This window comes from Cervus canadensis, chromosome 21 (genome assembly GCF_019320065.1).
Source record: "Cervus canadensis isolate Bull #8, Minnesota chromosome 21, ASM1932006v1, whole genome shotgun sequence".
NCBI lineage: Eukaryota > Metazoa > Chordata > Mammalia > Artiodactyla > Cervidae > Cervus > Cervus canadensis.
In genome coordinates, this window is record NC_057406.1 from 20,017,823 (window position 1) to 20,030,192 (window position 12,370).

General features: G+C 34.1%; 1 long non-coding RNA gene across 1 annotated transcript; it reads left to right on the plus strand.

The window, feature by feature from the left end:
* The first annotated feature begins 999 nt into the window (after positions 1 to 999).
* On the plus strand, positions 1,000 to 3,828 carry LOC122423741. The gene is made up of 4 exons (XR_006264206.1): positions 1,000 to 1,037; positions 1,287 to 1,387; positions 1,698 to 1,818; positions 3,768 to 3,828. It is a non-coding gene; the product is annotated as an uncharacterized LOC122423741 (long non-coding RNA).
* Positions 3,829 to 12,370: the final 8,542 nt, after the last annotated feature.

The window sequence follows — 12,370 nt, forward strand, 5'->3', positions numbered from 1 at the left end:
AAGTAAGCCAGAAAGATAAAGAACATTACAGCATACTAACACATATATATGGGATTTATAAAGATGGTAATGATAACCCTATATGCAAAACAGAAAAAGACACAGAAGTACAGAACAGACTTTTGGACTCTGTGGGAGAAGGCGAGGGTGGGATGTTTTGAGAGAACAGCATCGAAACATGTATATTATCTATAGTGAAAGAGATCACCAGCCCAGGTTGGATGCATGAGACAAGTGCTCGGGCCTGGTGCACTGGGAAGACCCAGAGGGTACAGGTAGAGAGGGAGGTGGGAGCGGGGATCGGGATGGGGAATACATGTAAATCCATGGCTGATTCATGTCAATGTATGACAAAACCCACTACAATATTGTAAAGTATTAGCCTCCAACAACAACAAAAAAAAGCATCAGTTCTTCAGCGCTCAGCTTTCCTTATGGTTCAACTCTCACATCCATATATGACTACTGGAAAAAATCATAGCTTTGACTAGACGGACCTTTGTTGGCAATGTCTCTGCTTTTAATATGCTGTCTAGGTTGGTCATAGCTTTTCTTCCAAGGAGCAAGTGTTAATTTCAGGACTGCAGTCACCATCTGCAGTGATTTTGGAGCCAAACAAAGTAAAGTCTGTAACTGTTTCCATTGTTTCCCCATCTATTTACCATAAAGTGATAGGACCAGATGCCATGATCTTAGTTTTTCAAATGTTGAGTTTCAAGACAGCTTCTTCACTCTTGTTTCACTTTCATCAAGAGGCTATTCAGTTCCTCTTCACTTTCTGTCATAAGGGGGGGGGGGTGTCATCTGCATATCTGAGGTTATTGAGATTTCTCCTGGCAATCTTGATTCCAGCTTGTGCTTCATTCAGCTTGCCATTTCCTATGATGTACTCTGCATATAAGTTAAATAAGCAGGGTGACAGTATACAGTTTTGACATACTCCTTTCCTTATTTGGAACCAGTCTGTTGTTCCATGTCTGATTCTAACCGTTGTTTCTTGGCCTGCATACAGATTTCTCAGGAGGGAGGTAAGGCAGGTAAGAAATACCAATTTCTCTGATATTCCAATCTCTTTAAGAATTTTCCAGAGTTGTGATCCACACAGTCCAAGGCTTTGGTGTACTCAGCTTTTATGTGTTATTGTGTTAGATGTAAAATCTAACATACTCATTTTGTTCAAAGAACCAAAGGTCCTATGAAAGAATTCATCCTTTGACTTGCATTTTAAAAATTAATAACAATTTTTCATAATGATATTTAAGTGAAAATTTTTTATTTTGGGCTAGAAATTTCTGATGTCCCTATCAATTACATCGTGGATTCCAGTCTTTCGTGAAGGTCATGGTCAACCATGGATGTGGCTAAACGGTTCAACTTTCAAACTAAAGTAAGTTTTTAAAATGAATGCTGTATAGAAGAGGAAAAATAAAGAAATATTAATAATATGAATACATTTGTTTTCATTGAATTATAGAAAGCTGAAGAAGATGTTGAAAGTTAATGAAATGTTGATATAAATGTTCAAAAATAGGCTACTCTGTAGCCCATTTTCCTAATAACAAACTCATACTGAAATTTTATTAAAAACATCATTACCCATTTTCAAAATATCTTTTATTACAGTTACGTATTAATACTATTGCTTCATGAGTTGTCTTCATAGAATATAACAGAATTATGCATTTTTTTTATAACAGTATAACAGACTATATACGTGATGAACGTAAGTGTGCTGTACTATCCTCGTGGGGCATAAAAGCAGAAGACTGTCAGACTCCAAATGCATATAATTGCAAGCATAAGCTTGAGAATTAAAAAGTGAGTTTGGATGCTGTTGAGTAACTTTATCTTTTATGAAAAGGAAATATTGTTATGATTACATAAATTTTGAAATGAATTATGTTATTTGTTTTAATAATGTTTTCAAAAACCGTTAAAAGAAAACATCGAAATTCTGTAAATTCCTTCAATAAAAATTCCTTCAATAAATTCCTTCCATAAAAATTCAAAATAAACATAAAAATAAAGGTTCAAAATAAAATTTAAAAATAAAAATTCAAAAAAATTTCCTTCAATAAAAAATAAATTAATTTTAAAAACACTGTTGAAATATAATATGCACACCAAAAAATATAGATATCACTCCTTTTGTGTCTGGCCTTTTTTACTCAATGATATGTTTATGGCTTTCAAACTTTCTAAAATGTCATGTTTTCTGAGTCTGTTTACATGAAATATCAAAAAATATGATATTTGAGAACAAGGACCAAAAGGAGCAATTACCAAGAGCTATGGGGAGATGAGAAAGGAAATGACTGCTACTTGATCAGTGATGAATATTTTCTAGATATTGATAGTGGTGATGACTGTAAACTGTGAACATATTTAAAATCACTGATTTATATAGTTTAAATAGATGGATTTTATGGTGTGCAAATTGTACCTCAATAAATCTGTTTAAAATAAAAACTTCTTGGGATTGCATTTAATATTTAAAATAATTTATAAAGAGAGTCATCTTTAAAATATTGGTTGTTACAGTCGATATGCTTTATCCTTCCATGAGTTAGGTTTTCTTTAAATTTTCCCTGTCAGATTTTGTGTTTCTCTGTTTTGAGATGTTAAATATACTTGGGTGTTTCATAGTCATGATTTTGTAAATGACACTCTTATTTTAAAAATTTTAGTAATTTTTGGTGCAGTAAAGAGTAATATATTGAGGTTTACATATTGGTCTTATAGTCAATAAGTTCTCTGACTTTTTGTATTAAGTCCATCATTTCAAATATTTATTCTTATGGATTTTATATGAGATTAGTATATATATAATAGTTGTTCATGTCTTTTTTTCAGGTGCAATTATTTTTTTTTCTTGACTTATGTTCATAGGCTACAATTTAATTTCCAAAGTTGAATAGAAGGTACAGTAAAGATTCTGTATCTATCTCTTCTTAGTCAAGGAAGAGATTTCAATAGTTCATCCTTAAATATGACATTTATCTTAAGGTATTTTTCATCATATCTTTTCTCATGTGAAACCATAATATTCTCATATTTCAAACAAATTTTATAATCAGTTGATGTTGATGTTACATTTGCATTATTTTCCATCAGTTGGAATGGTAAATGTTTTCTTTGTATAATGATTATGAAGTAAATTACCTTTATTTCTTCCATTAAACCAATATTAAACCAATCTTGCACTTCTGAAATAAAATCACAGTGATCATCTGTGTTGCCCGTTGTCTTAAAAAATCAATGCATATGCTATATCTAGATTAAGCTATTTTTCTTCATCTAGGTTCACAAAGAGCTTTAACTGAGTTTTCAGTTATGTTACGTACTTGACAGGTTGTTACAAAAGCTATTATTAGGAAGTATTTCTCTTTTTCTTTTACCTGAAACTTTGTGAAAGAGTACTGCTACATTTTTACGTGTTATTATTCACTACCAATGCCATCTGAGCATCTAGAACTATTCTGTAGAAAGGTTTATATAATGAACTTAATGTTTTACAATATATGTTAGGTTTACTCAGGTTTCTATTTGCTGTGCTTTATTTTGGTGATTTGGATTTTAGGATTTTTCTATTTTATATGGACACTAAAATGTATTCATAATATTGCTTTTTATCTGTTTAATATCTGTAAAAACTATACATTATCCCTTTATTTATTATACTTGTAAAAGATTTGATTCTTCTTTAAAAACAAAAAAAAGTATTTTTGCCTCACCTCATGGCTTTTGGGTCTTACTTCCCCAAACAGGTATTGAACTTGGGCCATCAGCAGTGAAAGCATGGAGTCTTTACCACTGAACCACCTGGAAATTCCCCCTTTTCAATTTTTTTCAAGAGTTTTTTATCCATTTTATTAAATATATTCAATAAGAATACATTTGGTCTTGTTGTTTCTCCATATTGTAATTTTGTCCTTTGTTTTGATTTTGCACTAATTATTGCTTTCTTCCTTCTACTTCATTTGGTTTTAATTTCACCTAATTTTACCTTTTTCATTTTTAATTTCTTCTGACACAAGCTTGGATTTCTACTTTGTTTCGTTTTATTTCATTTGTCAAGTAAGCATATAAGGAAGTCAATACTTCACAAGACAGACATTTGGTTTTATATTTATCTTGTAATTCTTATAAATTGTTTGTACATTCATTCATATGCCTGGAGAATCCCCATGGAGAGAGGAGCCTGGCGGGCTACAGTCCATGGGGTCACGAAGAGTCAGACACGACGGAACAACTAATCACAGCACCCACCTTTCAAGCGCCCAGTTGTCAACCTGTCTAGAGGCGAATGCAGGGACACCACTACTGTATGCTATGTGAATATGCCTGGAAATATGATTTATGATGTATTTTTCAAGTTTTCTGTTTGCTCTTAGTTTCATTGATCTTGTATATTGCTTTTCTGTCTCTATTTATTTCCCCTTCAATCTTTGTTATTTCCTTCCATTGATTAAATTTGGTCCTTGTTCTTCTTTTTGAGGTTCTGTGAAGTGGAAGATCAAGTTGTTCATGTGATCTCCTTGTTTCTTCTTAATGTTGGTGTTTCTTTTCACATTCATTGTGCAAAATCTTTTAAGTTTCACTAGGTCCCATTTGTATTTTTGTTTTTATTTCCATTCCTCTGCAAGGTGGGTCTTGCTGTGATTTATGTCAGAGGGTGTTATGCCTCTGTTTTCCTCCAAGAGTTTTAATAGTTTCTGGTGTTAAATTTAGATCTTAAATCCATTTTGAGTTTATCTTTGTTTATGGTGTTAGAAAGTGTTCCAGTTTCATTCTTTAACATATGGTTGACCGGTTTTCCCAGCATTTGAATCAGTTCTAATCAGGTGGATCAAACTGGAGCCTATTATACAGAGGGAACTAAATCAGAAAGAGAACCATCAATACACTATGTTAATGCATATATATGGGCTTTAGAAAGAAGGTAACAATGATCCTATATGCAAGGCAACAAAAGAGACACAGATATAAAGAACAGACTTTTGGAGTATGTGGGAGAAGGCGAGGGTGGGATGATTTGAGAGAATAGCATTGAAACATGTATATTACCATATATAAAATAGATGACCACTGCAAGTTGGATGCATGAAGCAGGACACTCAGGGTTGGTGCTCTGGGACAACGCAGATGGATGGGGCAGGAAGGAAGGTGGGAGGGGTGGTTCTTGGATGGGGTAACACACATGCACCCATGGCTGATTCATGTTGATGTATGAGAAAAATACCACAATATTTTAAAGTAATTATCCTCCAATTAAAATAAATTAATTAATTTTTTAAAAAGACTACTGGAGTGGGCTAGCATTTCATATTCCCTGGAGGATCTTCCTGACCCAGGGATCAAACCCTCATCTCCTGCATTGGCAGGCAGTTTCTTTACCACGAGGGCCACCTGGGAAACCCCATTGAAATATCATACACACATTCAAAAATATAGGTATCATTACTTTTGTGTCTCACTTTTTTTGCTCAACAGTATGTTTATGGCATTCAAACTTCTAAAAGATTGCATATTGTATGAGCCCATTTCCATGTATATCAAAAACAGGAGTAGAGAGACCAAAAGTAGATTAGTGATTACTAAGGGTTGTGAAGAGATGGGAATAGGAAAAGACTGCAAACTGATTACTGATGAAAGCTTTCTAGATTTTGATAGTAGTGACAGCTGTAAACTGTGAATAATTTTACAATCATGGATTTATATGTTTTAAATAGATAAATTTTATGCCTGTATATTATACCTCAATAAAGTTTTTAAAAACTAACTGCTTTGGGACTGCATTTAATCTTTAATATAATTTCTGAAATAATCATCTTACAATATTGACTCTTCCAGTCAATATCATGCTTTATCCTTCCAATCAATTAGGTTTTCTTTAAATTCTCCCTATTTTATTGATCAATTTTTATTATTTGTTTATTTGTGTGACCCTGTTCAGCATGTGGTATCTTGGTTCAGTGAACACGGATCGAATGCCCAATCCCTGCACTGGGAAGCAGGTAATCTGAACCAGTGGACCACCAGCGAAATCCCCCTATAATATTTTATGGTTTCCAATATTGAAATTTCACACAAATATGGACATTTCATAGCCATGCTTTTCTAAATAGCAATTTTGTTTTTAAATTTGTAGCAGTTGTTGCTGCTGCAAATACAATTGTGCCCAATCACTTCTCTGATTATATGTATTAATTTTATCATTTCAAATATATATTCCTCTGGATTTTTTATATAAATAGATAGTGCATCTCTGAAAAATCACGTTTTATTTCTTCCCTCCAGGTGCAATAACTTTTTCTTATTATTCTTTGCTTTTTTCCTGTTTTCCATGATTTTGACTTACTTTTACCCAATTGGCTTTTATTTCCAATGTTGAACAGATGGTGCAGTAAAGGTCTTATAAGTATCCTTCCTATACTGGGGGAAAATATTTCAATATTTCATGCTCAAATAGGAGGTGTTTTGGGGGGTTTTTTCATATACCTTTCTAACATGAAAGCAAATCCATATTATTCACAATTTTCCTGTGGGTTTTATATGCAACCAGTCATGTTACCATTTTACTATATTCCTTTCAATAGAAAGAGAAAATTTTTAAATGTTTTTGAAATATCTCTTTCCTTCAATGTTGACCAATTAAACATTCCTGGAAGAAAACAACAAAAATCATTCTGTATTTTCCTCCTTTGAAAAATCACTGCATATATCATATTTAGACTAGGATGGTTTTTTTTCATCCATTATCACAAAGAGTTTGGACTGAATCCATTAATATTGTGTAACTTGACATGTTTTGTTATCAAGGCTCTATGGAAGTCTCTGTTTTATGGTGGAAGACCTGGCATAGTTTTAAGTGTTATTATTCGCTGCTGTTACCATTAGAGCTCCTAGAATTTCTTGCAGGAAGGTTTACACAGTGAACTTAATATATTTAACACATGTTAAGGTTATACAGGTTTATAGTTGTTGTACTACATTTGGTAATTTGCATTTTCTAGACATTCTATTTCATATAGATAGTAAAATGGCTTTGTAATACAGCTTTACTGTCTGTTTAACATCCGTAAAAACCGTAATGGTTTTGTCACGTTTCAGTTCAGTTCATTCACTCAGTCAAGTCCAACTCTTTGCAACCCCAAGAACCACAGCATGCCAGGCTTCCCTGTCCATCACCAACTCCCAGAGCTTGGTCAAACTCATGTCCATTGACTCGGTGACACCATCCAACCATCTCATCCTCTGTTGTCCCCTTCTCCTGCCTTCAATCTTTCCCAGCATCACTGTCTTTTCCAATGAGTCAGTTCCTCCCACCAGGTGGCCAAAGTATTGGAGTTTCAGCTGCAGGATCAGTCCTTCCAATGAATATTCAGGACTGATTTTCCCCAGGATGGACTGGTTTGATCTCCTCCCAGTCCAAGGGACTCTCAAGAGTCTTCTCCAACACCATGGTTCAAAAGCATCAATTTTTCAGTGCTCAGCTCTCTGTATGGTCCAACTCTCACTACATACATGACTAGTGAAAAACCAAGCTTTGACTAGATGGATCTTTGTCAGCAAAGTAATGTCTCTGTTTTAGTATGCTGTCTAGGGTGGTCAAAGCTTTCCTTTCAAGGAGTAAGCATCTTTCAATTTCATGGCTGCAGTCAAATCTGCAATGATTTTGGAGTCCAAAAAACTAAAGTCTCTCACTGTTTCCATTGTTTCCCCATCTTTTTGCCGTGAAGTGATGGGATTGGATGCCATGATCTTCCCTTTTTGAATGGTAAGTTTTAAGCCAGCTTTTTCACTCTCCTATTTCATTTTCATCAAGAGGCTGTTTAGTTCTTCGCTTTCTGCCATACAGGTGGTATCATCTGCGTATCTGAGGTTATTGATATTTCTCCCAGCAATTGTGATTCCAGCTTGTGCTTCTTCTAGCCCAGTATTTCTCATGATGTACTCTACATATAAGTAAAATAAATAGGGTGACTCTATACAGCCTTGATGTACTCCTTTCCCAATTAGGAACTAGTCTGTTGTTTCTTGTCCAATTCTAACTGTTGCTTCTTGACCTGCATACAGATTTCTCAGGAGACAGACCAGGTAGTCTGGTAGTCCTATCTCTTGAAGAATTTTCCACAGTTTGTTGTGATCTACACAGTCAAAGGCTTTGGTGTAATCAACAAAGCGGAAGAAGGAGCAGAATAACTCCTCTCCGATAGCAAGATTCCAGAAAGGTACATAATGATTTAAATCTCTGATGTAAATGCAATTTCTATTTTGTCCCTATCTTAGGCTAGTGAAAATAAGAAAAGATTAAGGCATAGAACATAACTTATAAAATCAGGCAACAAACATTCCTAAGGAATGATCATGGGAGTGTGCTTTCCCTAAGCAACAGTATGATCACCATGTCCATTGTTGGCAAATGACTCCAATTTTCACCTGCTGTAACATGGTAAAAGACAAATAATTTTGCTATTCTAAAATAGAAGTTTCATTTCTTGATTTTCAAGATGTGTTAAGAGAAGATAATGTTTGCTTTATATGGAGACATAAATTGGGGTATGAGAGACTGACCCTGTCTGTGAATGTATGAGTGAGATTTGTTTTCTATGTACCATCCTTGAGGGTGCATAGATATGTTTTATATATATATATATATATATATATATATATATATATACACATACATACATACATACCTGTTTATATCTATGCATACATGTAAGTTAACTTCTATTTTTTAAAATTCAAATTGGCTTTGAACAGTAATTCACAATCTTTCTCCAGAATTTCGCTGTGGTTGTTGTCCAAAAGAGTAGTTTACATATTCCAACGATTGCTATTCTATTCGTTTGTGGAAAAAAGTGTTGAATGCGACTTTGATGTCCTGCACTACTTAGAATTCTATTCTGCTTTATATAGATAATGAAGAGGAAATGATAAGATATTAAACGTTTCCAATACTTTGTTAAAGGCTTGATTCGGTCCATATTATCTTTGTTAGAATTCACTTGTGTTTTCGTACATATTTGTAGTTTGTCTAGTGATATTTGTATTATTATAGAATTTGTATTGTATACAAATATTAATATTTGTAGTTTGTCTAAGATCTATTAATACTCCATTAAACAATGGAATATGACTTTATGATACTTTATTTACATTTTTAAACCATTAATGCACGTTTGGTGATTTCCAGTTCTTCTGCTCCTTGTTAGCAGGTGTTCTGATGGACCCCCTTGTAAGGCTCACCTGTGTTGCCTACATGATTTTTCTCAACACAGGAGGAAAGGCTTACCTGTGCCACCCCCTACAGCCAGGTCAATTACACCTTCTTATCCTCAAGCTTAATGTTAGATACAATTCACAGCTGTCAATATCCCCAAGTTGTTACACAAGGTGTATTCTTTTGTGGGATCTCTACAATTAATTCATGTCTTTGTAAATTTCCCTTTGTTAAATGGCCCTCAAAAAAAAAAAAAAAGGAATTTTCCTCATTAACATTAGAAAACAGAGAAACTGATAAGTATAAATGTTTAAGTTAATTTTGAATCAAAAGTAGAGACATTGGTTAATATTTATGGCAATATTAAAAGCTTTCAACTTTCAACTTTTTGTATTTTAGTGTTACATTAGAATCTAACATGCTCATTTATAGCATGTTAAAGAATGAAAGACCCTATTTAAAAACACATCTTTACTTACCTTTTAAAAATTAATAAAATCATTTCATTAAAAACTGTTCAAGTGAAAATTCTTTATTTGGGGCTAGAAATTTCTGATATCCCTATCAATTATATCATGGATTCCAGTCTCTTGTGAAGGTCGCGGTCATCCATGGATGTAGCTAAATGGTTCAACTTGAAAACTACAATAAGATTTTTTTTTTTAAAGATTGCTATATAGAGGAGGAAAAGTACATAAAGAGAAATTTTTAAAAACAATATTAATGCATTTGTTCTAGTCAAATTATAGAAAGCTGAAGGAAGATGTTGAAAGTTAATAAAATGTTGATATCAATGTTGAAAAATAGGCTACTCTGTAGTCCATTTTCCTAATAACAAACTCATTGAAATCTTGTTAAAGACATAATTAACCATTTTAAAATATCTTGTATTCCAGTTACTTGGAAAATGCCATTGTTTCATGAGTTGTCTTCACAGACTATAATAGAATTATGCATTGTTTTCTATTACAGGATAGAAGACTATTTACCTGGTGAACGTACTGTGTTAAACTAACCTTATGGGGAATAAGAGCAGAAAGTTGTCAGTTTCCAAAGGCATATAATTGCAAGCATAAGCTTGAGAATTAAAATCTGAGTTTGGATGCTTGTGAGTAACTTGACCTTCTATGAAATGGAAATAATATTCTGATTGTATAAAATTTTAAATGAATTGTATTATTTTTTCTGATAATGAAAGTTTTTTCAAAAACAATTGAAATATAATTGTGTGTGCTCATTCGCTCAGTCGTGTCCAACTCTTTGAGACCACATGGACTGTAGCCTAGCAGGCTTCTCTGTCCATGGAATTCTCCAGTTAAGAATACTGGACTGGTTCTATTTCCAGTTTTTAAGGAATCTCCACACTGTTCTCCATAGTGGCTGTACCAGTTTGCATTCCCACCAACAGTGAAGGAGGGTTCCCTTTGCTCCACACCCTCTCTAGCTATTATTGCGTGTCAACCTTTTGATGGTGGCCATTCTGACCAGTGTGAGATGATACCTCATTCTGGTTTTTGATTTGATTTCATTTCTCTAATAATGAGTGATGTTGAGCATCTTTTCATGTGTTTATTCACCATCTGTATGTCTTCTTTGGAGAAATGTCTGTTTAGTTCTCTGGCCCACTTTCTGATTGGGTTGTTCACTTTTTTGGTATCCAGTTGCATGAGCTGCTTGTATAGTTTGGAGTTCTTTGTCACTTTCATCTGCTGCTGTTTTCTCCCATTCTGAAGCCTGCCTTTCCAACTTGCTTATAGTTTCCTTTGTTCTGCAAAAGCTTTTAAGTAGAATTAGGTCCCATTTGTATTTTTATTTCCATTACTCTTCAAGGTGAGTCATAGAGGATCTTGCTGTAATTTATGTCAAAGAGTGTTCTGGCTCTGTTTTTGTCCAATAGTTTTATAGTTTCTAGTTTTACATTTAGATCTTTAATCCGTTTTGAGTTTATTATTGTGTGTGGTGTTAGACACTGTTCTAGATTCATTCTTTTACACGTGGTTGACCACTTTTACCAGCATTTGAGTCAATTGTAATGAGGTGGATGAAACTGGAGCCGCCTTATACTGTGTGAAGTAAGTCAGAAAGAGAAATGCCAGTGTAGTATATTAACATGTATATATGGAATTTCTTATTTTTTAGAAATGCAAAAAGGCAGAATGGCTGTCTGAGGAGTCCTTACAAATAGCTAAGAAAAGAAGAGAAGAGAAAGGCAAAAGAGAAAAGGAAAGATATACTCATTTGAGTGCAGGGTTCCAAAGAATAGCAAGGAGAGATAAGAAAGCCTTCCTCGGGGATCAGTGCAACGAAATACGGGAAAACAGCAGAATGGGAAAGACTACAGATCTCTTCAAAGAAAATTAGAGATACCAAGGGAACATTTCATGCAAAGATGGGCTCAATAAAGGACAGAAATGGCATGGACCTAACAGAAGCAGAAGATATGAAGAAGAGGTGGCAAGAATACACAGAACAGTACAAAAAAGATCTTCATGATCCAGATAACCACAATGGTACGATCCCTGACCTAGAGCGAGACATCCTGGAATGTGAAGTCAAGTGGGCCTTAGGAAGCATCACTATGAACAAAGCTAGTGGAGGTGATGGAATTCCCGTTGAGCTATTTCAAATCCTAAAAGATGATGCTCTGACAGTGCTGCACTCAATATGCCAGCAAATTTGGACAACTCAGCAGTGGCCACAGGACTGGAAAAGTTCAGTTTTCACTCCAATTCCAAAGAAAGGCAATGCCAAAGAATGCTCAAACTACCACACTATTGCACTCCTCTCACCCATTAGCAAAGTAATGCTCAAAATTCTCCTAGCCAGGCTCCACAATCACTCAAAAGAGAAATTATTTGATAGTATCTCATTCCCTTTTCATAAATGAATGTCCTAATTTAAGTAGTTTAGTGCAGAAAGTACTATATATGGCAATACTGCAATTCCCTCATCCTTAGAAAGCTGTCTTTAACTTTTAATGGATTTTAAAATTATCACTGTAATTGGTGCATCATTTTTTCCAATATGGCATTTTAATTTAACACAGTTATTACAGCAGTTTTAAAATGTATCTGTGAAAGGTGACTTTAGATTGATCAGGATATTGCTATTCATGAACTTTTTCATTAATCTGCTAATATT